We start from the raw sequence: 27,136 nt of genomic DNA, 5'->3' as shown, positions 1-27,136 counted from the left end.
TCATTTGCCGTGTTGTCTAGCAGTTCTTTATAATAACTTTTGCTTTTTTTTTTGGTTTTGAGATTTGAGACCTTCAAAAGAACATTTTCAACGTGCATTCAGCAACAATGTGACCTTATTTGTCTCCTGCACTGCAATACAAAAAGATCAGCACTTTAAATCTTGATTTCACTTTCTATCCAGATTCCAAAGATAAAATCTCTGAAGCAATATTAAAAGAGAGTTTTGAGAAATGAACCCTCTTCGTGTCTCATTGCTCATTTCCAGCAGTCTTGAGTGTTGTGACTTTAATATCAGATCATCTTTTTTTGTATTTTATGTCATTTTGAGTCATGTAGTGTCATTTTTATAGTGGCATAAACAGTGGCTAGAAATTAATTTTTAATCACATGTTGGTTTTGAATTATTCAACCTTGACTACTTTTATGTTCTACAATCAGAGTTATATTAATAAATATCCTGTCGCGTCCAAGCTTTATAAATGGCAGTGAACGAGGGCAACGAGTTTGAAGCTCGAGAAAGTGAATCCATCCATCATAAACTTACACAACACGGCTCCAGGGGGTTAATAAAGGCCTTCCGAAGCGAAGCGATGTGTTTGTGTAAGAAAAATATCCATATCTAACAAGTTATAAAGTAAAATATCTAAGTCTTCCACCAGACTGCCTTCCATATTCAATTTACGGGAATTCTTTTTTTTTCTTAATTTGAATGCAGATGGCGTAGGACAGGGATGGACAACTCCGGTCCTGGAGGGCCAGTATCCAGCAGAGTTTAGCTCCAACCCTAATCAAACACACCTGAACAAGCTAATCAAGGTCTTTAGGATTAGTAGAAAGTTATAGGCAAGTGAGTTTTTATCAGGGATGGAGATAAACTCTGCAGGACACTGGCCCTCCAGGACCGGAGTTGTCCATCCCTGGCGTAGGATGTAGCGTAACCATTTTGAACTGTGGGAGTTTTACACTTTCTTTGTAAGTTGAATACGGAAGGTGGTCTGGATGCACTTTCTTGAGCTTCATACTCGTTTCCCATTCTTTTCCATTATAAAGCTTGGATGCATCAGGATATTTATTAATATAACTCTGATTGTGTTCATCAGAAAGAAGTCAGTCATATACACCTAGGATGGCCTGAGGGTGAGTAATTTTCATTTTAAAGTGAACTAAACTTTAATTCTAGTGAATCAGTTTGTCCTAAATGGCTCTCTCTTATGTAGTTCTGGAAAATTTGATTCATTTTAGTTGGCCAGTTGGTTTATTCAGTCGGTTTGTTTGTATAGTTATAATTGAACAGATTTAAAAAAGAGTCACTGATACTTGACAAATTATAAATACAGTAAAAATTATTGAATATTTTTTTTTAGGTTGCATTTAGTGTAACATTTATCAGTTTTGAGTTTGATATTGGCACTGTAATTATGCCCTTTCACAAAGTGTTGTTTTTAGCCTCTACTATAATAGCTTTGCATGCTTGAATGTAAAAAAAATAAAAATAAAAATAAATAAATTATTTGACACATATTTGTTGCAGTACTTCTCTTCCCAGTCTGTCAGTATCGCTCTGTTTAGTTTCTATATCTGTGAAGCCCCTCCTTCTGAAAAGCGCAATGTGCTCTGATTGGTCAGCTGGATCAGCGTGGTGTGAATGGTCAGTCGTTTTGAGCATGTTTCGGAAATGCCACACCTCTTACCATAACCGCGAGTTTCAACACACTAACTCAGCTCAACCAGACATATTGTCCTTTTTGCATATGCCTTGGGCGGGATATTGTGATGTGTTCGTTCCCAGAATAAAACCCAAGATAACAAGATACCAGAAATCGCGCACACTGATAGAGAATAACTCGCTTTGGAGAGACTTTGAGCTATGGAACTTTACAGACCTTTTTAATGCTCAAATGGCAATATTACAGACTATAGAAAGTTGAAAAGATTTTTTATTTTTATTTTTTATAAATAGGCCTTTTAAAACCCTCTTTTTTTTTTTGCCAGAATTGTTTTTGCTATCGCTGCTGAAAAATTCAGCATTCACCAGCATGAATGCCATGTTGGTACAGGCTGATTGATGCTGGTTAGTTCTGCTGTAATGCTGGTCTAGTTGGTGGACCAGCATGGTCATAATGTTCTCAAGCGCTCCCGCTTCCCATGCTGGGGACCAGCAACCAGCATGCCAAAAACACCTTATGCCGTTAACGACCAATGCTGGATTTTTCAGCATAAAAGATATTGTCCGCTTAAGTAGTTTTATTGTGGTTCTTTTTTGCTATCACTTTTAGCTTGACTGTAGTTTAACTGACACCTTTATCTGCCTACATGAATGAAGTTTCTCTCAATTTGATTTTAGCAGTTACACAATATACCCGTCAGCCTTTAAAATGCACCTAAGAAGATGAAGATGCAACTTGAGCGTGTTCTAGTTGTCAGCTTCATGATCCAAGACTCAAACTGTTGTTTTTATAAAATACGTTCTGACACTTTCAAAGCTTCAAAGTATTCATCGCCGCAGCTTTGTTGCACAATCCAGAAATGTGCCATTTTTTTCTCCTCATAATCATTCCTGTCATAAATATTGTAACATATTGGCGCTCGTTTGGACGGGCAGACATTGACTTCATTCCCCATTCTTTCTTTTATGTTGTTCTTCTCAATCTTTTGAATTCTCTTCTGTCTTCCTAGCAGAAGGATCACTTTCAAAGAAGCGCCTGTACAAAACACTGGGATTTTCCTCTAGGCTCCAGGTCTCTGTTTGTCTTTCTGTGGTGTGAAGTACAAAATCCCACAAGTCTCTTTTGTCGCGGCGGCAGGGAGCGAGTAGCCAGAAGCTCGGATCAAAGAGCTGCGATTCACCCACCGTGAGAGCAATCCAGCTCTTGTACATGACTGATCTCCACTCTGATGTTCAACCTTTGTCAAGGGAATTCAATAAGCTTGCCGACAGCATGAACAAACAGAGTCTGAATGGGCGGCAACACGATGTTAGGATGGGGGTGGTTGAGGTCTCACTTTTTTTCCTGATATTCATCAGGATTCCTCACATCCAGTTGTTAATGACGACGGTTCAGAGCATATCAATAATTCTCGATTTCCAGAATGTGTTGGATAGAAGCAACAGATTGGCGTCTAACTGCTGTTTCATGCAGTTGCATCAGAGTATGGGGTCTTTAGCTCATTGGATAATTGAAGATGGGAATATGGAGGAATGAGTGTAGAACCTGAATGTGAATCAAGTGAAGAGAAGAATGAAGTTTTCTGAATGAACTTTATTTGCACAAAAATCTACAGGACTGTATAAAGTCCTAAATAGAACAGAATACAAAATAGAACAGAATATAAATTTAACAACAAATTTAATAGAAAAAGTTACACAATTTTTTAATTTAGTTTGATTTTAAATGTATTTTTTATTTGCTTGAATTTAATTTTAAATTATAGGCAGCTGGTCCATTTTTGATTTTTTGGCCAATGTGGCATTTTATAACGTGTTATTTCAGACTATGGAAAGAAAACAGCCAAAATACTTTTTTTTTTTTTTTGCACTTCCTTTATTTGCATATCTAATTGCCATATTCTCAAACTGAGTTTTTTTTTCTTCATATATCTAACTTTTTATTCAAACGTTTTATTTCTATCTATATTCTAAAAGTTTTTACAGAGGGTTTTGTACGGAAGAGGATTAGGGCCAAGCAATAATAAAAAAATAAAACCATCTTGAGATTAAAGTTGTTAAATTTCGAGAAAAAAGTCGTTAAAATGTTGAAAAACTCATTAAATTATGAGAATAAACTCAAATTATGAGAAAAAAGTCGTAATTTAATGAATTTGTTCTCGACTTTTTTCTCATAATTTAACGAATTTGTTCTCATAATTTAGTTACTTTTTTCTCGTAATTTAATTACTTTATTCTCAACATCTATCTCGACTTTTTTCTCGAAATTTAATGACTTTCTTCTCAACATTTTATCTCGACATTTTTCTCGAAATTTAACGAATTTTTTTCTCGTAATTTAATGAGTTTATTCTCAACATTTTATTTAGACTTTTTTCTCAAAATTTAACGACTTTAATCTCGAGATGGTTTTATTTTCTTATCATTGCTTGGCCGTAATCCTCTTCCGTAGTTTTTTTATATAATTTGCATGATATTTTTTCTTAAAAACATTGCGATTTTTTTTTTCCCCTCTAGCTGTTGACTATTTTCTGATTTATACCCCCGGTTTCACAGACAAGGCTTAAGTCCTAGACTAGAGTGCATGTTTGAGCTGTTTTAACTGAAAGCAACTTGTACGGACAGATATTAAAATATGTCAGTGCCATTGTTTTGTCTCAAGATGCACACCAGTAATGTTTTTTCTAGTAAACGTTTATAAAAGCTACTTACATTTCTTAATTAAACTAAGGCTTAATCCTGGTTTAGGCTAAGCCCTGTCTGTGAAACCGGGCCATAGAGTCATAAAAATAAATATTCAAAATCCCCTCTTTGACTCCAATAGTTTAACAGAATGAAAGAATTTTGAACCTGTATTTATCCAATGTTCAGATTTCTGTTCTGGAGATTTATACAAATTACAACTCATGATAATGCCTCATTTGCATTTTCAAAAATAGCATCGCAGAAAACTTGTAATACAAAAAAATTGCAATGTGATCAATAAACCGGGAAAGTAAGTATGGTGATATCTATTGCACTTCCTGATTTCCTGACATTTTCCTGGATCAACATATTTTGTTGATCCTGGAACAACATTCCTGTCTGAAAACTTAATCCTAACCATATACTTACCCCTAACTCTACCCATAACTTATCCCTAAAATCAGAGGGAAATGGTAGGTAAATAAAACTTATATAGAAGCATCTAAGCCTAAACTTGAAATAAAATGTAAGCTTATTCCTCAGATTGGATTGGTTGATTGGAATGTTGTTCCAGGATCAACAAATATGTTGGTGAAATCACGTTCTCCACATCCACATCCATTTCTTTTTTTTTTTTTTTACCCTATTCACCTTGGATGTCTTGTCTTAAGATTTTATAATTGTAATTAATTGTAATTTTAATTAAATTACAAAAGACATGAATGTAAATTCAAAAATTATCTTAAATTTGCTGATAAAAAACCTTGTAACTCCATTTGAGCTTGAATTTCATAAAATGTTAATATAATGACACATTAAAGTGTCTGATATATAAAGCCACAATATCAACTTTGACAATGTGGTGTTTAATTATTAAATACCATTTCCTGAAAAGTAGCGTGCAAGGTTTACGCCTGACAGCAACGATAGCTATTTTTGTATGTGTATATTTTATACATAATTAAATATGAATCTGGTCATTTGCAACTAGACTAAAAATAAGCTTTTTTTCCCCTAAACTTCTACACACATCCTCCCCCCAAAATCAGCTTTGGCCAATCATAGATCGATATTAGGGAGCCGCCAGTGACATTCACCTTGGTTCCTCCATATCATTACCGAACAGACTTTCTCCATTAAGTCTGATAGCCGATAGTCTCAGTGTTAAAGGAGGACATGTAGGAGCACAAAGGTTCTCTTACCACTGCATCCTCACTGCAGAGACGTGGGCTGAACCACCATCCTCATTAGAGAAATGATGCAGCATCTGTTTCAGGACCTGGAGTAAACTATTGTTTTTTTGTGTTCTTATTGTTTACTGTGTACAATATGACAGTTTCATCTATACAACACAATGTCTATTGAGAAAAGAAGAAGAGATCAAGCAAGTGTAAAGGGAGGAAAGGAAACAAGATGCACAACGTGGCTGACAACATTGTGAATACTGCTATAATTTATTATAACACTAAAGTTACTTGATCCTTTGTCTGAAAAGTATAAGAGCATTAGGACAAATATATTTTAATTGCACTATTTAATTTAACACAAAAGCTGTAGTATTTGAGTCGGTCATTTTAAATGATTTCTGTGAATGTGTTCAGAATGTCCATTTAACGGAATCAAAAACTCTGATTCAATGATTCATTTGTATCATCACCCCAAATTGTTTACTGAACATGCCACATTAAATGTTTGAATAGGTTTAATTAAAATGGTTATAAATTTAGTTAATTAGATTTATTTTTAATTGGATAAATTAAATAAATATAAAAAAATTATTTTGAATATTGCTATAGTGGCTGTATCTATAATGCTTAGCACTAATTCATAGAGAAAGAGAGTTAAAAAAAAAAAAAAAAAGTCATATAACAGGAAAGCATACACATGCTTTATTAATGGCTGAATCATTTTCTATTTGGCAACTTTATTATGCAGCACAAAATAGGCCTGAATGCTGCTATTCTGGAAATGGCCTAGATTTTGGTCTGCTTTTTCTCAGGGTGGGCGGCAAACATGCATTTTAATCAGTTTACAAGTAAATTACACAGCAAGCCCAGAGACCAAAATGCAGCTATATTTTCTTTGCAGTAAAAAGAAGTAAAAAAACACAAATTTCAGTTTTAGAGGCAATACGGTTACCTTAAAACTATGGAAATGGGGACATCTGTGAAGCAGTGGTATAAAAACAAGCTTAAAAGAAACAAAACTAGTGGAACCAAAACCTTACAAGTTTTATGCAGGAAAAAAATAAATAAATAACTGTAGCATGGAAAACTGGAAGCTGAGATGTTTTTTAGAAAACAAAAGAAAGCTGTTCATCACCTTATTAGCAGCACAAAGCTGCATCGCTGCACTAGCGGATGGAAATTTGATGTTTTACCTTATTGCGAAAACACAATTATTAATGTATCACGGCTTCTGTAAAATACCTCTTTTTGGAGTAATTATGAAAAGAATTGACATAGTTTGTTTCATACAAATGATTAATTTACTTTTGTTTCATTTCTATTGTTTGTCAAGTGTTACACTCAGGGGAAGAGGTAGAATTAATTATGAGCTGAAGGACGTTATATAACAGTTTATTTTTTAATAAACTGATATGAAACAGGGCCATCACTTTTATAAAAGAATGAGAGAAGTGGGCGTACTGACAGCAGAATCTTTCAAAGATGTTTTGCTTTCATAACTGACGTACAGCAATATTTTCCTCATTCAATTTGTTTTTGGATTTGCATGCTGTAATTTGCCTTACGTTCACAGTTGGGTTTGCTATTGTGATTGCTGCTAATGTTGCTCTACAGTGTTTTATTTTATATATTTTTTATTTGGTCATTTGAGATCTTTTGGGTCACTTGTCCAGGTCTGAAGGAATTATAATGCCTGGAAAATACTCTACATAAATTTCATATAAATGTCTTGGCATATTATGACAGAATAGAATAAAGTATTTTAACTTCAGCCTTATATAGGTGACTATATGTAACATTGGCCAAGCATTTGCTTCTGCATTTATGTACTTTTGTGAAGTACTGTATGATTATGTATGGCCTTTAATTGACTGGAGATGCATCATAGACAATGATGTTTTAAGCTCTTTGCAGCTTTTTTTTTTTTTTTTAAAGTGCAATAATGTGTATTGTGATAGTCAGCGAACTGTAGCTTTTTCTTAGTTAGATTTCTTTTTTAGTCAACAAAATATAATATTTGAGAAAGATAATCTCTGGGCAATTATGTTAGCCTCTTGATGAGCAAAATGGAATTTGTTAAGTGTGCTCTCTTCTTAAGATGAAAGAAAATATCTACTGACATCCATCATTTAGTTGTTTTCATTTCTCAGTGTAACATATGATGTAGATTTAAACCAATATATTACACCGCAATTATAATGTTACATTAAAAATGAATGTATAAGCTTGAAGCAAAGACATGTCAGTTAATCATTATATTTAATGTCTCATGATTTTATTGTTTTTCATTATGCATGTGTATGAATTTGAAATGCATAGGATATATTGCATAAAACTATGTATCTGGACTTGTAAGATTTCAGGTTAGTGCTGCACATCAAAAGACAATGTGAATATGGGGTATAGGCAGCTCATTAATGTTTTAGTAAAAAGCGCCAATAATTTACATATCTTCATTAATTATGAAGAACTGTGTTGTGTGTTTTATGTGTAGGTGTCTAAGAATGAGGGAAAAATGAAAGAAGGTGAGAAAGTTTAGTAAAATGCTTTAGTATCACATAGTTAATGCCTCCGGTTTGTGTTAATGTGACACTGAATACACCATGCTACATGAAGTCATGCATTATTAGTTTATCTTGTCGGTTTATCTGGATGTTTATTGCATCAAAATTGCCTTTTAATAAATTTAAAGTATGTCCTATGTGAAATCTATTTAAATTCCAAAGCATACATTCCATGTTACAGAATTTAATTGAGCCATGTACAGAGCCCAGGGGAACTCCTTAATTCATGATTAAAAGTCATGCCTCTCTAGGTAGCATTTTATTTTAGAAACCATTATTATGCAGAAGTATCACCCTACTAATGAAGCAGGGCTCCAGATTGCGACTGAAACTGTCACATTTGTGTCCAAAAGTGATATATTTGCCGAGAGCGCCATTATCGGTGACAATATAAATTTAAATGTTATGATTAAAACTGTGCCTTTTTACTTGCATGTTTTGTGATGAGTAGCCCATCACATCTTTTGCTGTGTTGATGTAATAAAATGAGACGACGAACAGCAAAGTTGCAGTGGAAAAAAAATGTCACTGAGCTTGAGCGCCAAAATACGCACAGAAACAGCAAGGATCAGCTTTTGAAATAACGAAAAATAAGTGTTTTTCAAAACCCTCATCTCTATCAAGCAGCAATGCTGATGGCTGTGCCAGTATGAGAGAGATAGAAAACGATGTAGATGTGTCAATGAATGAACACTGTAAAAGTGTTGGAGGCCAGTGTCTATTTTGTGCATATAATGTGATAAACTACAACAGAAACGTCGGCTGTGTGGACGCAAACTAATCGTTAACAGTTCTGGTTTTTAATTGATACTGATATGGATTCTTATTCTCAATATCTTTTAATCTTTGCTGTTTTCTGTTAGACTACTGCCTGAACTTCACATTATTAGTAGCGCAGCCATCCATAATTGCAGTGAGATTTGTACTTAACTGTCACCTTTATGTGTTTTAAATGTCACTTTTAATGTGTTTGTTAATTTTAGTAAACAACTAAACATTCAGCTTTCAAATTCTGTCAATTTTATCATGAAATACAAGCAATGTCATTTTGAAACTCTTCAATGTGGCCTGACAGATCGCTCAGTCAGCATTTCAACCTTGGAAAGAGCTTGTATAAAACAGCTTAAGAACAATAATGTCGAATTTACCTCAGAAAAGCCATTCAATGCTCATAAACATGTTAGTTAGCTAGAAAAATAAAAGGGCATTTTGCTACATATGCACTACTATCACATGATCCTTATATTTTAACTTGTTGTCTAAGGGTGCTTTCACACTTGGTTCGATTGCCTGGACCGAACCCGAGTTCGATTGCTCCCCCCTCCCCCTGCCCCCACTGGACTGTGTTCACATTATATTATTTGGGTCCGACCCGCGGTTCGTTTGCGTCATCAAAACAGCAGCTGTTTACTCCGTTGCTCAGTAACGACGGCGCAGGAGAAGGCGGCAAAATGCATAACGTTGCTCTCCTCACTTTCATATTTTTGTTTTTGAACCGTTGGTTTTGTTCATAACGACACTTGCCTCTATCTGCCGCGACGGAAGTACGGAAGGTGAGCAGAAATAAGAAGGGCTACACTACAGCTCTGCTTGCAGCATGTCAGTCACGCTCGTTGGGAAAGTGAGTTAAACACACACACAAACACACATTTGTATCAAATAATACGGCATTAATAGCGGTTCACTTCCGCAATTTGCTACGTTTGCATTCATATCAGAAGCGAACCGTACCTGAGTTCACTTGAACCGCACCCCAGACCACCCTTTTTAAGCGGACTCGGATACGGTTATCATCATCCAAACGTACCGAACTCTGACGTCAATCGAACCCGGGTGCGCACCAAAAGTGTTAATGTGAAAGCACCCTAAATGAGAAAGAATGGAGGAGCTAAAAACACCGCCCATATAATTGCATGTGAAGAGCTACCTTTCACCAAATTTACCTCTCAGATATTACTAATAAAGAAAAAGGTCCCACTTTATATTAAGTGGCCTTAACACTTACATCAAAAAATAAGTACAATGTAGGCCTACTTATTGGGTTCATATTGAATTGCAAAACACTTTTGCTGCTATTGAGGTGGGATACGGGTAATGTTAGGGAAAGCTTTGGTGGTATGGGTAGGTTTAAGGGTAGGGGTAAGGTGTAAGGGATGGGTCAACAAATTATAAATCTAATTACAGATGTAATTACATGCAGGTGTTTTTAAAATATAAGTACAATTTAAAAACATGTACACACACAATACGTGCATTGTATCAAATGATTAATTTAAATGTAAGTACATAGTAGTTAAGACCATTTAATAGAAGTGGGACCAAGAAAAAAATAGATTGGGTTTGTGCAAGACAACAGTGTTTATAAGATGCATTAGGAGGAGGCCAAACTATACTCATTTGCCAAATAACGTTGACATTATCATGGTCTGTGACACTGATTCAGATTCTGTGTAAAGAACAATTCTTTGTGATTGTATGCAAGTTGGAAAAGCAATTCATTAGTGATTTTTAGTTCCCAGGACATCCACAAGATGGATGAAAATCTGTAAAAGGAGGGCAGACGTGACAACACATGACACAATTAAAACATGTTTATTCTTTTGTGGCACTTAAAAAATATATATTTTCTTTCCCTAATGGGATCCAATGGCTCCTTAATTGATTCCTAAGCTGTTTTGGTTTACAGTTGTAGTTAGCAACTTGTATGCTGCACTTATATTCAGTACAATGCAAGCAAGTACACCTTTGTATCCACAAAGTGCAGTTGCATTCTTCCCTACCCCATAGAGTACATCTACACCGCACTGCTTCACTTATTAGGAGTGTAATGAAGTTGATGCATTGTGTGGAGTATTGCTATCATCCTTTAATCACCGCTGTATTACATGGAGCGATCAACTCGGTGCTGCTGTGATTAATTATAGTAGAATTCCAATATGGGAAAAGAGAGGAGTAATTCTATTCAATTCCCAAAAGCTTTTCAGTGTTACCGATTGTGCATGTGCGCTAGAAAGAGAAAATGATAGAGACAGAAAAAAAAAGTGATCAAGAGTGCGAAAAAGACGAAGGGCAAGTAGTGCACTGGAGGATTCGAGAAGAAAAAAAAAAAAAAAGAAGAATACTGCAAAAGGAGGTAGCGATGTTGGAAAAGATAAGGAGTTATAAATATTGATTACCGTTCTTGTACCGATCCAAAGACATGACAAGGAAGCATTCAGATGCCGAGGTGTTCTTTGGCAGGAACTCAAACAACTCGTTTGTTTCCAGGCTCGTTTTTTTTACTCCCTCACTCGCTCTGTCATTCTGACAGATGCCGCCTTGCCTGAGAGCGCCACAACTTTCCTCAGCTAGGATGGGTATGTAACGTGTAGAGAGGTGGAGAATGAGAAATTGCCTTTTTTTGTTTTGTCTCCCTGCCTTTGTGGAGTGGCGGACTGCTCCTGAGAGTGCCATGTGACTCCTACCACAGTGCTTTGGAGCTATTTTCCCCTCTCCCTCTCTTTTTTTTCTTCCAACGATGAGTCGCTGAAGAGGAGAGGAGGCGGTAAGAGGAGGATATGTTTTCCGTTTCGCTCAAGTGCCGGATGGGGGTCATCAGACGCAGGATCAAGGGTATTGTGCAATGCACCACTTTTAACACAAGGCTTTGGGATGGGGGTCCGAACCTTTCCAAGTGTTTAGTTTCAGGATTACTTTGTAATTAGGGTATGTAATTAACTGTCTGTCTTGTGTGCATGTCATATTGCCTTGTCTACTGATTTTTGAAACTTGAGGTCAGGCTTGTTTAGTGTGCATTTTTTTTTCTTTCAAGAACCAGGAAAGCCAATTAAAAAGCTGTTTGCTAAAGTCTATTGTGAACATTCTTTTAAAATCCAAGGAAGGTGATACTTAAGGTGTGCTTGTGAGTGCTTGAGTTGTGTTTGCCGTATTGATAAACCTCCTCTGATCTTACTTTTTTTAATGATTATCTCATTTATAATTTATTCTTAATGCCAAGGGTGCTCACATGTTTATCATTTCTTTTCATTAACGTTTCATTACAGTGAGTGATATTTTTAGTCTAGAATTAAAAGGCCTTCACACTTTATAGTGACGTTACAGGCACGATTTTGCAGATGGATGTGATTAGCTGCATGTTTTTGACTACAAAACTGAAAAGCCTCTTAGTGTTGTGCTAAAATTTTCTCTCTCTTTTTTGTTTTGCTGTACTCATTAACCACTTTATTTTCCCAGCATGGCAACAAATACGAACTTTTCATGTACAGTTGTCTATATAACCATGTACAGTTCACTTATAGTACCCGCAAATGTATAAACCGCTCTAGGCTGTGATCTTAAATTTAACAGGCCTGGGCAAATATCAAACCAATAAGTTTGACACTACTTCTGATCCATCCGTTTAGAAGAGCTCTTTTTTTTAATGCATCTCGGGATCTCTAGCCTTAAGCTACTATGCAAGAAATCAATAAAGCAATGCCTACAAAAGTTCAAGACTTTAGAAGCAACACCAGCTGTTGATGGCAAGCTTGTGCGTGGGGGTACAAATAGTTTCAGTGTTCTGGTCCTTGGCGGAAATTCAAGTTTATGAATTCAAGCTTATGTTCATGTATCTATGGTGGATCTATGGTGGGTGATACACATGAGCTTTCTCTGGGGTTCCTACTCTTTACTTGTGTCTTTTCCATTTTCTGGTCTGTATAATCCATTTTTTCTTCGAAAATCAACATTGTAGAGACATTTTATTCTCAAGTTTTCTTCAAGTCTTCATGGCCATTTCTCAAACTGACATATTATATACTCAGACAATAGAAGCTGTTGGCCACACATAATGAATCCCACTTGGCCATCTAGTCATATACACTCTAAAGAAAAATGGTGCTATATAGCACCAAAAATGGTTCTTTGGCTCGTAATCATAGCGGAACCTTTTTTGGTGCTATATAGCACCTATCTTTAAAGGTGCTATATGGCACCTTGTCGTATGGTGCTATATAGAACCATAAGAGGTGCCATATAGCACCAGCAGTGGTTCTTTGGCTTGTTATGATAGGGGAACCTTTTCTGGTGCTATATAGCACCTATTCTTATAGTTTTCTAGCACATTTGTCAAATTAGAGGTGCCATATATTGTTTTTTGAGCTAGCAGGGCCCGTTATCATGCCAGGTACTACTGTAGATGAGTCAATATGCTTCTAAATTACACTTTTATGAACGATAATTAATAATTTCTTACCAAATCATGACTTCAAAGATTCAAAATCATGTACTAAATGCTTACTGAAAAACAAAATACATTACACTTTCAAAACCTTTTAATTTATTTCTTTCAGCAGCAAATAAACTCACATTATACTCCCCTTTTATACAAAATAATGCAACAAGCTTGAAATATGTACATTTTTGAAGACAATAGTCCTGTTTTTACATACTGAGTTATGCTCTGAAGTCCTGCAGTTTCTTTTTTGTCCTTCGGGATTTCAAAAAAAATATAGAAACTGGAACTTAAACCATAAGAAAGGGAGCAAGAGAGAGTATTGACTCCAAAAGTCTACTCACAGATTGAGTTGTACACTCATTTTACAGTGACAGGAAGTCCGACTGCATCCTTCAATTTCAAAACAACATACTTCAAAAAGGTCAGTGTCTTTTTCAGTCCTTTAGGGCACTGGATTGGATTCGATTCCAAACGCAAAATATACACACAGGAGGAGGCCCAGTGCCATCAAGATGTCCTCACTCTACTCTGTGATTAACTGGCCATCCAACGTGAACAAAATGTGGTCATACTGCATGAGATGATCCTCCTGCAGGCTTTAGGCACTATCTTAGGTGTTGGGACGACAGGAGGGCTGGTCTGAGCATGGCCCTGGAGAAGAGGGGATAATAGCATTAACCATCTTCACATATTTATTTGAAAGGCAAACCTTATAAGCTAAATTATAACAAAATGTGCAATAAGTACTTCGTGCTTTGATTAGATTGTGCTTCACACACTGTAGTCACCTGTTCATGGCTCACCTCAATGTCAAACAGCAACCCCAGGTCCACCTTGAACAGTGCAGGCAAGAGGAGAACAGCTGCTTCCAACTGTAGGCCTTTCAACAAAATAACATCATTAGGTTAACATAACACGGGGGATGCTTTTACCCAATACTTTTTTGTTTTGCTTTTTAAACATTCATTACTGTGTGTAAAGCCCAAAGTATACTTCGTATTTTATGCGTATGCTTTTTCTGAACTCAAAACAAATTAAGATCTTTTTGATGAAGTCTGAGAGGTTTCTGTTCCTCCAATGATGAGGGTGAGTAATTAATGACAGAATTTTCATTTTTGGGTAAACTAATCCTTTAAAGGTGATTACCCTTGCACAAATCAAAGCAATTCTCAAACAACACAACTGGATATTCATACAACTTCACATTTGTACGAGACACACACTAGAGCTGCAGGATTCTGGATGAAATGAGAATCATGATATTTTGGTTTCAAATAGAGATCGCAATTCTCCCACGATTCTAAATAGACAACTAAAAATAACATTTATTTTACTAGTTCTAGCAAAATATTAATAGCTGGACTCTAATTGCCGGAAAATGTTTAATTTGAATGAATTATTTTTAAAAAATGGTTTTGAATATATTAATGGCTCATTAATAAATACTTGTTTCACTACTGGATGAATCAGGGTTTAACCTTATCCAATCTATTGAATGAATGATTCAATGACAATGTCACTGGTTGCCACCTAGTGGCTTAACAAGGTAATTTATATACAACAGTTATTTGAAGCACCATGTTAGTTTCGATTTTCTCTATTTTGATCACTATCTGATGTCCAGTGTTTATATCCTAACTGTAAACTTTTGTCTTATTACTTATGTGATAATTTTAATATTTGTGAAAGAAATCAAATAACCAAATCCTTGAATAACTACAGTGTGGTTCAAAACTGCTGTTTCTGGATCAGTGGCAGCATGAACACCGAATGTTCCGGTAGGATTTTTGTCAAAGGTTTAACAGACGCAGGCGAATCATTGTCATTAATAAAGTAGGATCGCGTGGGTGTTTGAATCGAGATTGCGACCTTTCTACGATAAATTGTGCAGCTCTAACATATACATACAAAGTAAATCAAAGGGGTTTCGGACAAGCCAGGTTGATGATGTATGTCATACCTAGAAGCAGGGCACAAGCTGATGTAACTGAAGTAAGTTGATTCAAAACTTTAACTCCCTCAATGTCAGCAGATGGTTCATGAAGTTCTCCCCCTCCTTCCAAATAATGAACATCGCCATGGTGAGCTGCTCCTCAATCATCTGTCTGGTTATCCTAAATAGTAAACATAAAAAAAAAAAAAATTCGGTCACCTTTTGCTAGCATAACTACAAAATACACAAATTTAGACTTATTTTTCTGAAAATAAACCAAAATAGAATATTCTTACGTTCAACTCAGAAAGTACTCCTTGATGAGGTCTTCAGGACTTTCTCTCAGGTGAATGTTTTCAGCCTGTGATAAAGCAATTGTGATTAATTTTCTTAATTAAAAAAAAAGCACAATAATCTGTAATAGGAAATCAAATTTTTGCAGATATGCAATAGCAAAGGACAAGAAAAAGAAAATAATTCATATTAATGACTGGCCAAATTTGCAATTAATATATTTATGGACAATACCAGCAACACTTGTGGCGTTGAGGGATCAAACAAATAAATAAATAAATAAATAAATAAATACAAAGGAGCTAAAAAAAAAATCAATTCTTTATTTTTCCAATGCGTTTCAGCACACAGGCCTTCGTCAGTGCTAAAATACTACAGATTTGCAATTAAGAAATGCATCTGAATCAGTCATTGGTTTCATTTAAAATTATGAATTTATAATATATAATTATAAGTCTGAAAATAAGACATGCATCAATTAATAAATTAGCTTTACACCCTAATATATTTAATCATTCTTGATTAAAGGGATATTTCACGAAAAATGAAAGCTAGCTGTTAATTTACTTACCATCAGGCCAACCAAGTTGACTTTTTTTCTTCAGTAGAACAGTAAAGATTTTTAGCTGGAACTGTGATTAATTTAATGTCAATGGCTACTGTCAAAAAAAAAAAAAAAAAAAATTAATACAAAACAACAAGAAAAAAAGTCGCATGCATTTGAGATGGCATAAGAGGGAGTTGATGAATGTTTTGGAATGGATAATTCTTAGTCTAAAGTTTGTTAATGAGGATGACATTCAAGTCAATAGACCACATTAGATGGATTTTATTCAAACATGTCAAACATTGGTAATTCATATTATCTATTAACAATTATAGCCGTTTTTATAGAAATTACTTACCATGTAAAGTTATTGCAAAGTGTCCTTAGTCGTCAAACATTGAGGAGCTTTAGATCCTAAAAGGGAGAGGGGAATCAGTGTTTATAAATGGAAAAAAAAAAAACTTGTTTGCTGCAGTACAAGTAATTAATTAGTAGTGTAAATACTCAGCCATTTCATTCTACTAAAAAAAAACACCTCGCGCTAGTCAAATGAAGTAACGTTAAGCCTTAAATATGTCTTTACTCACACACTTTATTCGTCATTTTGGTCGAACAAATCAGAGCTAACGTGAAAAAAAGACAACTAAAAGAACTGACAAACATTACTTTAAAAACCTAAACTCAATAATTGTAATGCGAGGATCCCCTCAGCCTCGACTCGAGCGTCTCTCCCGCTCCCCACGCACTTCCTGCCCGCATCATTTCAAATAGCACGCGCTGCTTACACGGTAAAGGAGACGTTTCTTTTAAAAATTATTTAGAGACATATTTACATGGTCCAAACACTACAACAATACATTTCTATAGAATAAAACAAGTAATGCAACATCTTGTATAGAATAGAAATATTCAATTAGCGCTAACCTTTATAACGTTACTGCAGGCCGCGAAAATTCAAAAATTCGGTTAGTTACGATTTCGTTAGTATTCATGTTCACAAACAACGCTAATTAACTCTAAACCGCTAAAACACATGTTCAACCTTTGCATTTTCGAGTATATTAATTAAAACATTTCCAACCTACCTTATTTCATCCGAGTCCAGGGGAAAGAAAATGGCGGCCGAGCAGAAAACTCCAGAAAGTCTCATGAGTCATGACGTCAGAAAAAAAATCCGTCTGTCACGGGGTCCTTAAAGAGAAATTATCCTTTGGCTGAAAGTGAGATATTTGAGCAGTTGAGTGTAGCCTACTATAATATTGAGAGCAATTCGCAGAAAGACGAAGTAATCAGACTCAAATAGTTATAGCAATCCAATTTACACCCATATTCACTAACAGTGTAGAGGGGCTTGGGGACAAAAAGGTTGAGAACCAGGTTATGTTTAGAAAATACACTGTAATTTAATGTTGTTTTTAATCCTTTCCCCAACTAAACTAAGAGAATAAGAGAGTTAGAGAACCTTTAAAGAACTATACAGAGGCTTAACAGGTTCTTTGTATGGCAGTGGTGCTATATAGCACCTTAACCACAGCAAGGAACCGCTGAAGAACCACTGAAGAACCGCTGAAGAACCATACAGGTGCTTTACTGGTTCTTTATAAGGTAGCGGTGCTATATAGCACCTTAACCACCCCAAAGAACCGCTGAAGAACCGCTGAAGAACCATTTTTTTTTAGAGTGTAGAGGCAAATAGATTTGGGCAGCTGGGAACAATGCTAGGAACATGTTGAATACAAAATCATAAAGTGATTAATGATGTAATGGCCACAAATTGGGTCTATGGGAAAGGCTTTAGATTGAACCAATAAAACCACACTGTTTCAAGTGTCCAAGTGAACGAATGATAGATGAAGGGAATTTCATGGATTGGGACTCACAACAAATTGGGCCTGTGGTCCTCGTGTGATTTTATTTACTTTTTTATTTTTTGCTTGCGCAATAACATTTCTTTCCTAGTCCACATGCTTTATCTAAGTTCTAGGAAATCATAAAACTCTGCATTGAAATTTTCTGGGTTTATATGTCAATGAATATGTGCTAGCTTCATGAAGACTCTATCTAGAGAAGCCTGGAAAGTTAATCTGAGAGGATTGATCAGCTGCGACAGTTTCATTGGATTTATATATGGAGAGGTGGGCTCAGGACAAGCTTGATAAAAATGCTGATACTAGACTAACTGCACTTAAGGTTTCAAGCTGAAAAGCAACTTCTCACTCAATTTAACTATGCAGCCAAGATACTAACTGAAAGCAGCAGGCCGTAGACTTGCAATTATATTAGGCTTTTTTTTTAGCTTTGTGTAACTTGATATCCTATTCACATTCTTTAAGAAGATACACACATTGGGGTGTAACAATATATCGTGTCTCTATATTTCGCAATACAAAAACGCAACAATATGTATCTTGGATAGTGACACTCTGTTTTGTGTGTAGTTCACCCAAAATGAAAATTATTGTGTGAGGGGAAAAATTCAAGTACACAGAGTTTTAGTGTCAGTTCTACATTAAAATACTATATATAATGTTAAATATAATGTATAATAATGCAAAGGGCGAATATTTGTGGGTCCTGATAATGCCAAATTATGTTACCAGTAAAAAGAGGCCTTTTAAATGTATCTAGTCAGTGACAGAGTGCAAACATATTTGTCTAAAATAATTCTGTATTTTCAGTTACAGAATCATGAATATGTTTATTCTTGTGTTACCATTGTCCTGTGCATTGGGTTACAATACCAGCACCAAGTCCAAGCCTATTCATGTCCACCCCTAATGTAATACCAAATTTAGCATTTTAATCAACAGTAAATTTTTTGTTAACCTTTTACCATATGTCTTGAAGTATGACAATAATATCAAATCAGGAGTTCAGTATCGTGATATATATCGAATCGTGACATGAGGGTATTGTTACACCCCTACGTCACATTGAATTATGGCTATATTTTTCACCAGGGATGTAGAAACCATTGTTGAAAGATTGTAGACAGCTGTGTAAATCCCATAACTGTGACAGCAAAAACCTACCTACCTGCCTTTCAGGAAATCAGCTAGGACTACTGGGTGAACTGCTAATTTTCTTAATTTTTTTTAAAATGTATTTTCTGTTAAAAATGTCTGATCGTCTTAGGGGCCATTCACACAGAATGCATTTTTCCATTCCACTGCACTACTTTGCATTGTTTTTCAATGTAAACACGCAAGACGGACGTGTTTGACCATTGCGTATGTGTCTTTTGCACCTCGTGCACGACGCAACATTTTAAAAATGCGGCGCTCAAGTTAAAATAAGTTAATCTTGTCACGTTTTTTCACTCCACTGACTTGCGCCTTGCGTTTTTAAATGCAAATGTCTGAATAGCCCCTAAAAATAAAAAAAAGAAGTTTACTTCAGAGGCAAAATTGTCCACAAAGACATGTTTTCAGAGAATATCTCTTATTTTTTCTTTCTTCTTGTTTTAAGCATAAAGCGTTAAGCATGATTAAACTTAAATTAATGTTTTTTAAATAAGAGAAAAAATATTTGGCAGTGGAGTATGAATAATAAATTCACGATATATCATTCAATATATAATATCTGAGAACTATAGGAATTAAAAGTAAATTTAAGTATTTTTACGTACTTAAGTACTTGTTTTAGGGAAGTTTTAGGTTTTTAACAAAACATACTAATTAAGAAAGTAATTATTTGCAGTGCACTGCACCACTGTTTTTCATGTTATTTGAGTTTTTGCCTTCTTTGGCAAAAGTTCTGTGAACCAAAGAACAGATCAAAGAAAAGTATGATAGTGAGAAAGATGAAGATAGTCGCCATCCCGACTGACTGACCTTTCATCCCAATATTATGAGTATGGAGGATGAAAGTACATTTAAGGATTGAAATTGCAAAGATTTACATGGCTACGTTGTTAATGCTAGAATTCTGAACAGTAACTGATTGAAGAAGATGGAATAAGAGGCAGATTAAAGTGAGGAGATGAAAGATGGAAGTGTCTAGATGTTCGTTTCTAAGTGGCTCATAGGAGACCTTGCACAGTACATCCATTCCCTGTCTTTTCAACAAAAGGACATACATGTTGAGAGTGTTTGCATGGTGCGGCGCTTTTTTGAGAAAATGAAAGCTACAAGGCCCTGGCTAATGAGTACAAACAAAAGCTCTTCCTTTTGATCCATGTCACAAGTCGCTAGCGTAGAGAATGTTGCCAGATGTGGGTGATTTATTGCTTTCTCGCACATGTATTATTTGACTACCTGGGAATGCTTTAAGGGACTCTGCACACTTTCATTCACTCACCATTGTGCAGGTATTTCTGCTAAGGGAATGTATGCAAGGCAAAAAGATTGCATAGCATTGTTTGAAGATGTTTTTGTTTACATTAATCATAAGGTGCATTTGCCTTTGAAATTGGTTTATTGTGTCTACCTAAAGTTCATGGATGGGAAAGTTTGTAAAAGTCTTGTACTGGGAAAGAGCTCAAAAGATTTGTGCTTTTTGTTTTGTCTCTAGTGTAAGTCGTAAGCATAACAAATCCTTTGACTGACAGGTTAATTGTTTGTAGTCACAAAGAGTCAATATTCAAAGGACCTCTTGTATTTTGTTAGTCTAAGTTAATCTGAAATCATTTCAGTAAATTAAAACATGACCCAAACCTTTCTCACACTCAGTCAAGAGTGAGATGGTGTTTTCATTAAATTGCAAATGGGAGTTGTAAATATGTCCCCCCCCCCGCCCCCTCTCTTATGGCTAGAAGCCAACAACTGTGCTCTTTTATGTGTTTATCAAAGTAAATGTTTTTAGCACAGAAAAGGTATTTAGCACAGAGAAAGAATGTTTGCTGTAACAATTATTTTTTAATGATATTGTTGTCAGTGCGGCGATGGTGTTGGCCCAGGGCAAGGCTTAACAAGAGAAAGGAAACAGCTATTTTTGGTGGCATATGTTTCACTGCACATACAGCATGCTAGCTAATTTGTATACAGTATAAAAACCTCACATACTTTCAAGTCTTTTTCAGAGTAATTCTTTTGCTTGTTTGCATTTTTAAGCCCAATAAAATGTTAACAAGTGATAAAGTGTGATGTGAAATAACTTGTAGATGTTAAACCAGAGACTGAATGAGGGGGAAACAGATAACTTATTAAAAAGTGATCATCCATGTAAGATATTTTAGCCTGAATTCAGCTGAAGAAGCAACAGTTAATGTGCCTTTATTGGTGACTTGAAATTAATTATCAATTAAAGTGATTTTAATGGTGCTTTCACGATTCCTGTCAGTTCCTGGACTACACTTCCCATAATCCTCCCTGCCAGTCACATGCACACTCCACACCAATCGTCATTTGCCACATACAGCTGTAGCTTATTATCTGGACTATTTAAGACTCACTCACACACATCACCTCATTGCGAAGTCTTGTTTCACCCCTGTGTACAATTCCGAGTGTTTCCCTTTATCGATTGACTGCCTGTTTCTGATCCTGTTTGCCTTTCATTTACGACCCTCTGCTACCTGCCTTTGGACTGTGTATTGTTTCCTGACCTGTGAATGATATCTGCCTGTCCTGACCATTGCCTGTATCCTGACTACGATTCTGCCTGTCCCTTGCTGTTCCTGTTTTGACCTTGCCTGTACCACCACGCTCACTTTTAATAAAGCACTGCAAATGGATCCCTGCCTGAGTCCCGTTTCGTTACAGGTGCTGAGGACGTCAACCTTCCTTTAACAATATATATATATACCTAATGACTGTTTAATGACAATAGCATGCAGTAAGACTTTGTGTAAAGGTCTTTCTTTTAATTTTTGATGCATAGACTGTCGCCTAAGACTATCCCACGTTTTGAAATTAACTCACTTTAAATTTTCTAATGGTTTTTAAGGATGTTAAAAGGTTATATTATGATGTTATTGTAGTTTTACTTCGTCCTTTCATCTCCGTTTACAAACCGACATTTTATTATTACAGTCCCTTTCCAATCCGTCCCTTTGCGCCACCTGGCAGTAGTTTTTTTACACGCGACTGAATTTCAGTTAACGCAACGGCCCTGCGGCGGCGGTATGCGCGGCGGTAATACCCATTTTGGTTGTCCACCTACTGTATTAATTAAATAACCACTTAAGTGTACTTCGAAAGAGTGAACTTTCATAACTTTCTTGACACTTTCAAGTAAACTTTTAAAAAGTGCATTTTAATAATGAATTAAAGGTTTTACTTTATAGTACATTTTAATATTTTTTTTCATGCTTTAAAGGTGCCCTAGAACAAGTTTTTACAAGATGTAATATAATGCCTTGTTTCCACTGAGCGGTACGGTTCGGTACAGTTCGGAGCGGTACACCTTGATCAGGCTTGCGATTCCACCGTAAACAGTACCCTTACTTGATAGGCGTGGTGTAGCCGGAAAATAGTGATCGACGTCATTCTCGCGCGAAGAAGAAGAAGAAAACGATATAGTAAACAACAATGGAGGACATACTACAGCAGATCTTGTTCTTGCTTCTCGGCTTGAGGCTGTCACAAAAAGAAGACGAGCTTTGCATTCGGCGTTTCAGAATTCCAAGAACGCAAAGTTCAGACATCAATGCCGCAGCACCTACCTGCAAGCGGAGGAGAAAACCCGCGTAATTTAAAAACTATTTTACTGTGTCATGAAATGTAGTTTTAAAAGTTTTTCAGGAGAGAATGTAGTTGTTTAAATCTCAAATCTGTGGTTAAATTATAAAGATAGCACCTATTTGAAAATTTGATCTGATGTTGTCGGAGTTGTGAGATCCAGGCGATCACGGGGCGCTCGGTGCTCATGTACCCAGCCGAGAGCAGCTGTACCTCAGCTAGTCCTTCTGACATTCGCAGTTGGCTATGATGTCTCTGTAATGGTTAAAAACAAGATATCATTCATCTTGTGACAAGCTTTGGTCTCATGAATTTATAATTTGTTCCCGGGCACATCGTTTTGGCTGAGGGGAAAGTGAAGTTTTATAATTTTAACGTTATATATTTATTTAACTTTACCGTTGTAGTGCGCTGTACGTTTGACTGAATTGTTTGCTTGTCTTTGTTTCTTATTGTATAGCTTCTCATATTTTATTTATAATGGTTATTATTATTGATAATTAAAACTGACGTTTAACAAAAAGAGAAGGTTGTTTTGTCTTATTTCATGTCATTTTATTATAGGCTACATACAGTGAAGATAATCAGAGTACATACACATATTGCCTGAACCACACATTAATAGGTTTCATATTTTTTAAATAAAAACAAAAAGAGGCAGGGTTGTGTTTTATATTTTGTTTTGTTATATAGCCTACATGAAGTGAAGATAATTAATGCATGCGTTGTCTGAACCACATTTGTGTGTGGCGCCTCTTGTGTTGTCATTCCCCTTGTAGCACGCGCAAGTGACGATTCTCTGCCATTTTTCACTGTTGTCCTCGCTTGCTTACCTAGTCTGATGATTCAGCTGTGCACATCCAGACGTCCTGCCCTTGTCTAATGCCTTGAACATGAGCTGACATATGCAAATATTGGGGTCATACATATTAATGATCCCGACTGTTACGTAACAGTCGGTGTTATGTTGAGATTCGCCTGTTTTTCGGAGGTCTTTTAAACAAATAAGATTTATATAAGGAGGAGGAAACAATGGTGTTTGAGACTGTATGTCTTTTCCATGTACTGAACTCTTGTTATTCAACTATGCCAAGGTAAATTCAATTTTTGATTCTAGGGCACCTTTAAAGAAGTACACTTACTTTGTGTTGAGTAAGTGTACTTCCTCATATACTAATATACTAAAGCACACGTAAAAACCTTGATTTTAATTTTAAGTGTAGTGTTATGCAATATTACATTTAAAGTTAATATATTTTTAAATGAATTACTGTAAATTGCAACTTTATCATTACAAATGTATTAGAAATATATTTAAATACATGACACACAAGTTTCAACAGAAATTATATTAAAAAGTTTATTTTAGTTCACCATGAACACTTGTCAGTACGTTCTGCAGTACACTTTAATCATATTTCAAAGATAATGAAATTCCATAAATATTTACTGTACAACTCCTTCTTGAGTTGGACAAAAAGCACTCTAAGGCTACGTTCACACTGCAGGACTTAATGCTCAATTCCGATTTTTTGAAAAAAATAGATTTTTTTGCAAGGCCGTTCACATTTTCAATTAAATGCGACCTTTTGTGATCTCCTGTGTGAACGTGAAATGACCCAGAAGTTACCCGCATGCGCAGAAGAGTATGCAACAGTCAACGACGTCACTCGTTGTTTGCGGAAGTAGACGGCCACTTCGTTTGTTCCAGTCTTTAACCTCCTTGTATTTGGCTCGGAGGCTTTTTATTTTTCGCTGACATTGGAGCCAGGATCGTCTGTAACCACGCTCGGCCATTCCGCTGGAAATGTTATCGTAAACCGCCCGATTCCGATAAGAGCCCTCGAGTTTGGCCTGAATAGAGCTGTCACCCCAAATATTAATTAAATCTGTGACCTCGCTTCCCTTCCATTGACTGGTCTCAGCAGCATCGTCCGCCATGGTTGTTGTTTATCTTCTCGTTCCCGCCTACTTCAACGCACAATTATGACATTTGTAGCGTATCAATGACGTACGGGTCGGATACATGTGGCCTGGCCGTTCAGACGGAGGTCGCATTTCAAAAGATCGGATACGTATCGGATTCAGGACCACATACCCAAGTGGCCTGGGTCACATTTGAAAAGATCGGATCTGTGTCGTTCAGACTGTCATGAAAAGATCAGATACAGGTCGCATGGGGCAAAAAAAAAAAATCGGAATTGGGTCGTTTCAGCCTGCAGTGTGAACGTAGCCTAAAATTCTATTTGCATTTAATATAAATGGAAACAATAATACAATTTAATTTATTTGCAGCTAACAAGCAATTAAGTATCTGAAGATTATATATACAGTCCCCTCCAAAAGTATTGGAACAGTGAGGACTATTCCTTTATTTTTTCTGTAGACTGAAAACATTTGGGTTTGACATCAAACAATTTATATGAGACAAAAGATCAACATTTCAGCTTTTATTTCCAGGTATTTACATCTGGATCTGATACACAACTTAGAAGATATAACCTTTTGTTTGAACCCACCCATTTCTCATGTGACCAAAAGTATTGGAACAGATTAACTTAAAATAGATTAAAGTGAATAAGACTTAATATTTAGTTGAAAATCCTTTGCTTGCAATAACTGCATCAAGCCTATGACCTATTGACATCACCAAACTTTTGCATTCTTCTTTTGTAATGCTTTTCCAGGCTTCCACTGCAGCCTCTTTCAGTTGTTGTTTGTTTTGGGGGGTTACTCCCTTCAGTCTCTTTTTTTAGCAGGTAAAATGCATGCTCTATAGGGTTTAAGTCTGGAGATTGACTTGGCCAGTCTAAAACCTTCCACTTTTTGCCCCTGATGAACTCCTTTGTTGCTTTGGCATTGTGTTTTGGGTCATTATCTTGCTGCATGATGAAGGATCTCCCAATCAGTTTGGTTGCATTTTTCTGTAAATTGGCAGACAAAATGTTTCTGTACACTTCAGAGTTAATTTTGCTGCTGCCATCATGTGTTACATCATCAATGAAGATCAATGAGCCCGTCCCAGAAGAAGCCATGCAAGCCCAAGCCATGACATTACCTCCACTGTGTTTCACAGATGAGCTTGTATGTTTGGAGTCATGAGCAGATCCTTTTTTTCTCCAAACTTTAGCCTTTCCATCACTTTGGTAGAGGTTAATCTTTGTCTCATCAGTCCATAAAACTTTGCCCCAGAATGTTTGAGGCTTGTCTCTGTAGTTTTTGGCAAATTCCAGCCTGGCCTTCTTATTCTTCTTGCTAATGAGAGGTTTGCATCTTGTGGTATAGCCTCTGTACTTTTGTTCATGAAGTCTTCTGCGGACAGTAGACTGTGATACCTTCACTCCTGCCCTCTTGAGGTTGTTGCTGATGTCACTTTCTTTACAGCTCTCACAATGTTTCTGTCGTCAACAGCTGATGTTTTTCTTGGTCTACCCATTCGAGGTCTGTTACTTAGTACACCAGTGGTTTCTTTCTCCTTCAGGACATTCCAAATGGTTGTACTTGCTATGGTCAATGTTTGTGCAATGGCTCTGATTGATTTTCCATCTTCTCTCAGCTTCACAATTGCTTGTTTTTCACCCATAGACAGCTCTCTGGTTTTCATGTTGGTTACACGTCTAACTATAAATGCAGTCTGCACAGGCAAAACCCAAATCTGAAACTGAGTGCAGACATTTAGTGCTATTTATTGTTTGAATAATCAATGTAATAGGACACACCAGGGCAACAAAACACACCTGTCAGTCACATGTTCCAATACTTTTGGTCACATGAGAAATGGGTGGGTTCAAACAAAAGGTTATATCTTCTAAGTTGTGTATCAGATCCAGATGTAAATACCTGGAAATAAAAGCTGAAATGTTGATCTTTTGTCTCATATAAATTGTTTGATGTCAAACCCAAATGTTTTCAGTCTACAGAAAAAATAAAGGAATAGTCCTCACTGTTCCAATACTTTTGGAGGGGACTGTATATGTAACAGACATTTCTCAAAACTTCTGTTATGTTACAAAGAAGAAAGTCAGAGAACATGAGGGTGAGTAAATGATGGAATTTTCATTGTGAACTATCCCTTGAAATATAGCCTATTATTTTAAAGGTTATTATTACTGTAATAGTACTCTTATTAAAATTTACTCTCCCTCATGTAGTTCCAAACCTATATGACTTTCTTTTTTTCTATTGGAGATGAGGAGAATTTCTGAAGACAGATCTTTTTTTAGTAAATCATTTGATATGGTTCACAACTTGATCCGTTTCTCAAGATCAAATCACTGACCCAGTTAATTGTTTGCAGCGAGCAACACGGTCATCTGAATTTCTTCTTTTGTGTTACACAGTGTTCATACAGGATTGGAATGCTATGAGGGTGAGCTAATGATGCCAGAGTTTTTGTTGTATGATGTCAGATATTTGTGCCTTA

At 36.1% G+C, this 27,136-nt stretch overlaps 1 protein-coding gene and 1 long non-coding RNA gene across 3 annotated transcripts in view; one reads left to right on the top strand and one right to left on the bottom strand.

Annotated features, from left to right (window-relative positions):
* Positions 1-27,136, top strand: part of grip2b (glutamate receptor interacting protein 2b) — a 176,164-nt gene that overhangs the window by 19,380 nt on the left and 129,648 nt on the right. The gene's annotated exons all lie outside the window — the stretch shown is intronic.
* On the bottom strand, positions 13,151-17,241 carry LOC137029026 (uncharacterized). Of its 2 annotated transcripts, XR_010896250.1 has the most exons (7): positions 17,179-17,241; positions 16,452-16,507; positions 16,118-16,205; positions 15,549-15,613; positions 15,280-15,433; positions 14,123-14,199; positions 13,151-13,970 (listed from the first exon to the last, which is right to left on the bottom strand). It is a non-coding gene; the product is annotated as an uncharacterized lncRNA (long non-coding RNA). The 2 variants fall into 2 exon arrangements; XR_010896249.1 differs by lacking the exon at positions 17,179-17,241 and having other exon boundaries at positions 16,452-17,172.

The sequence above is a fragment of the Chanodichthys erythropterus genome, chromosome 10 (assembly GCF_024489055.1).
Source record: "Chanodichthys erythropterus isolate Z2021 chromosome 10, ASM2448905v1, whole genome shotgun sequence".
NCBI classification, from domain to species: domain Eukaryota; kingdom Metazoa; phylum Chordata; class Actinopteri; order Cypriniformes; family Xenocyprididae; genus Chanodichthys; species Chanodichthys erythropterus.
This window is presented reverse-complemented; position numbering and strand designations above follow the sequence as displayed.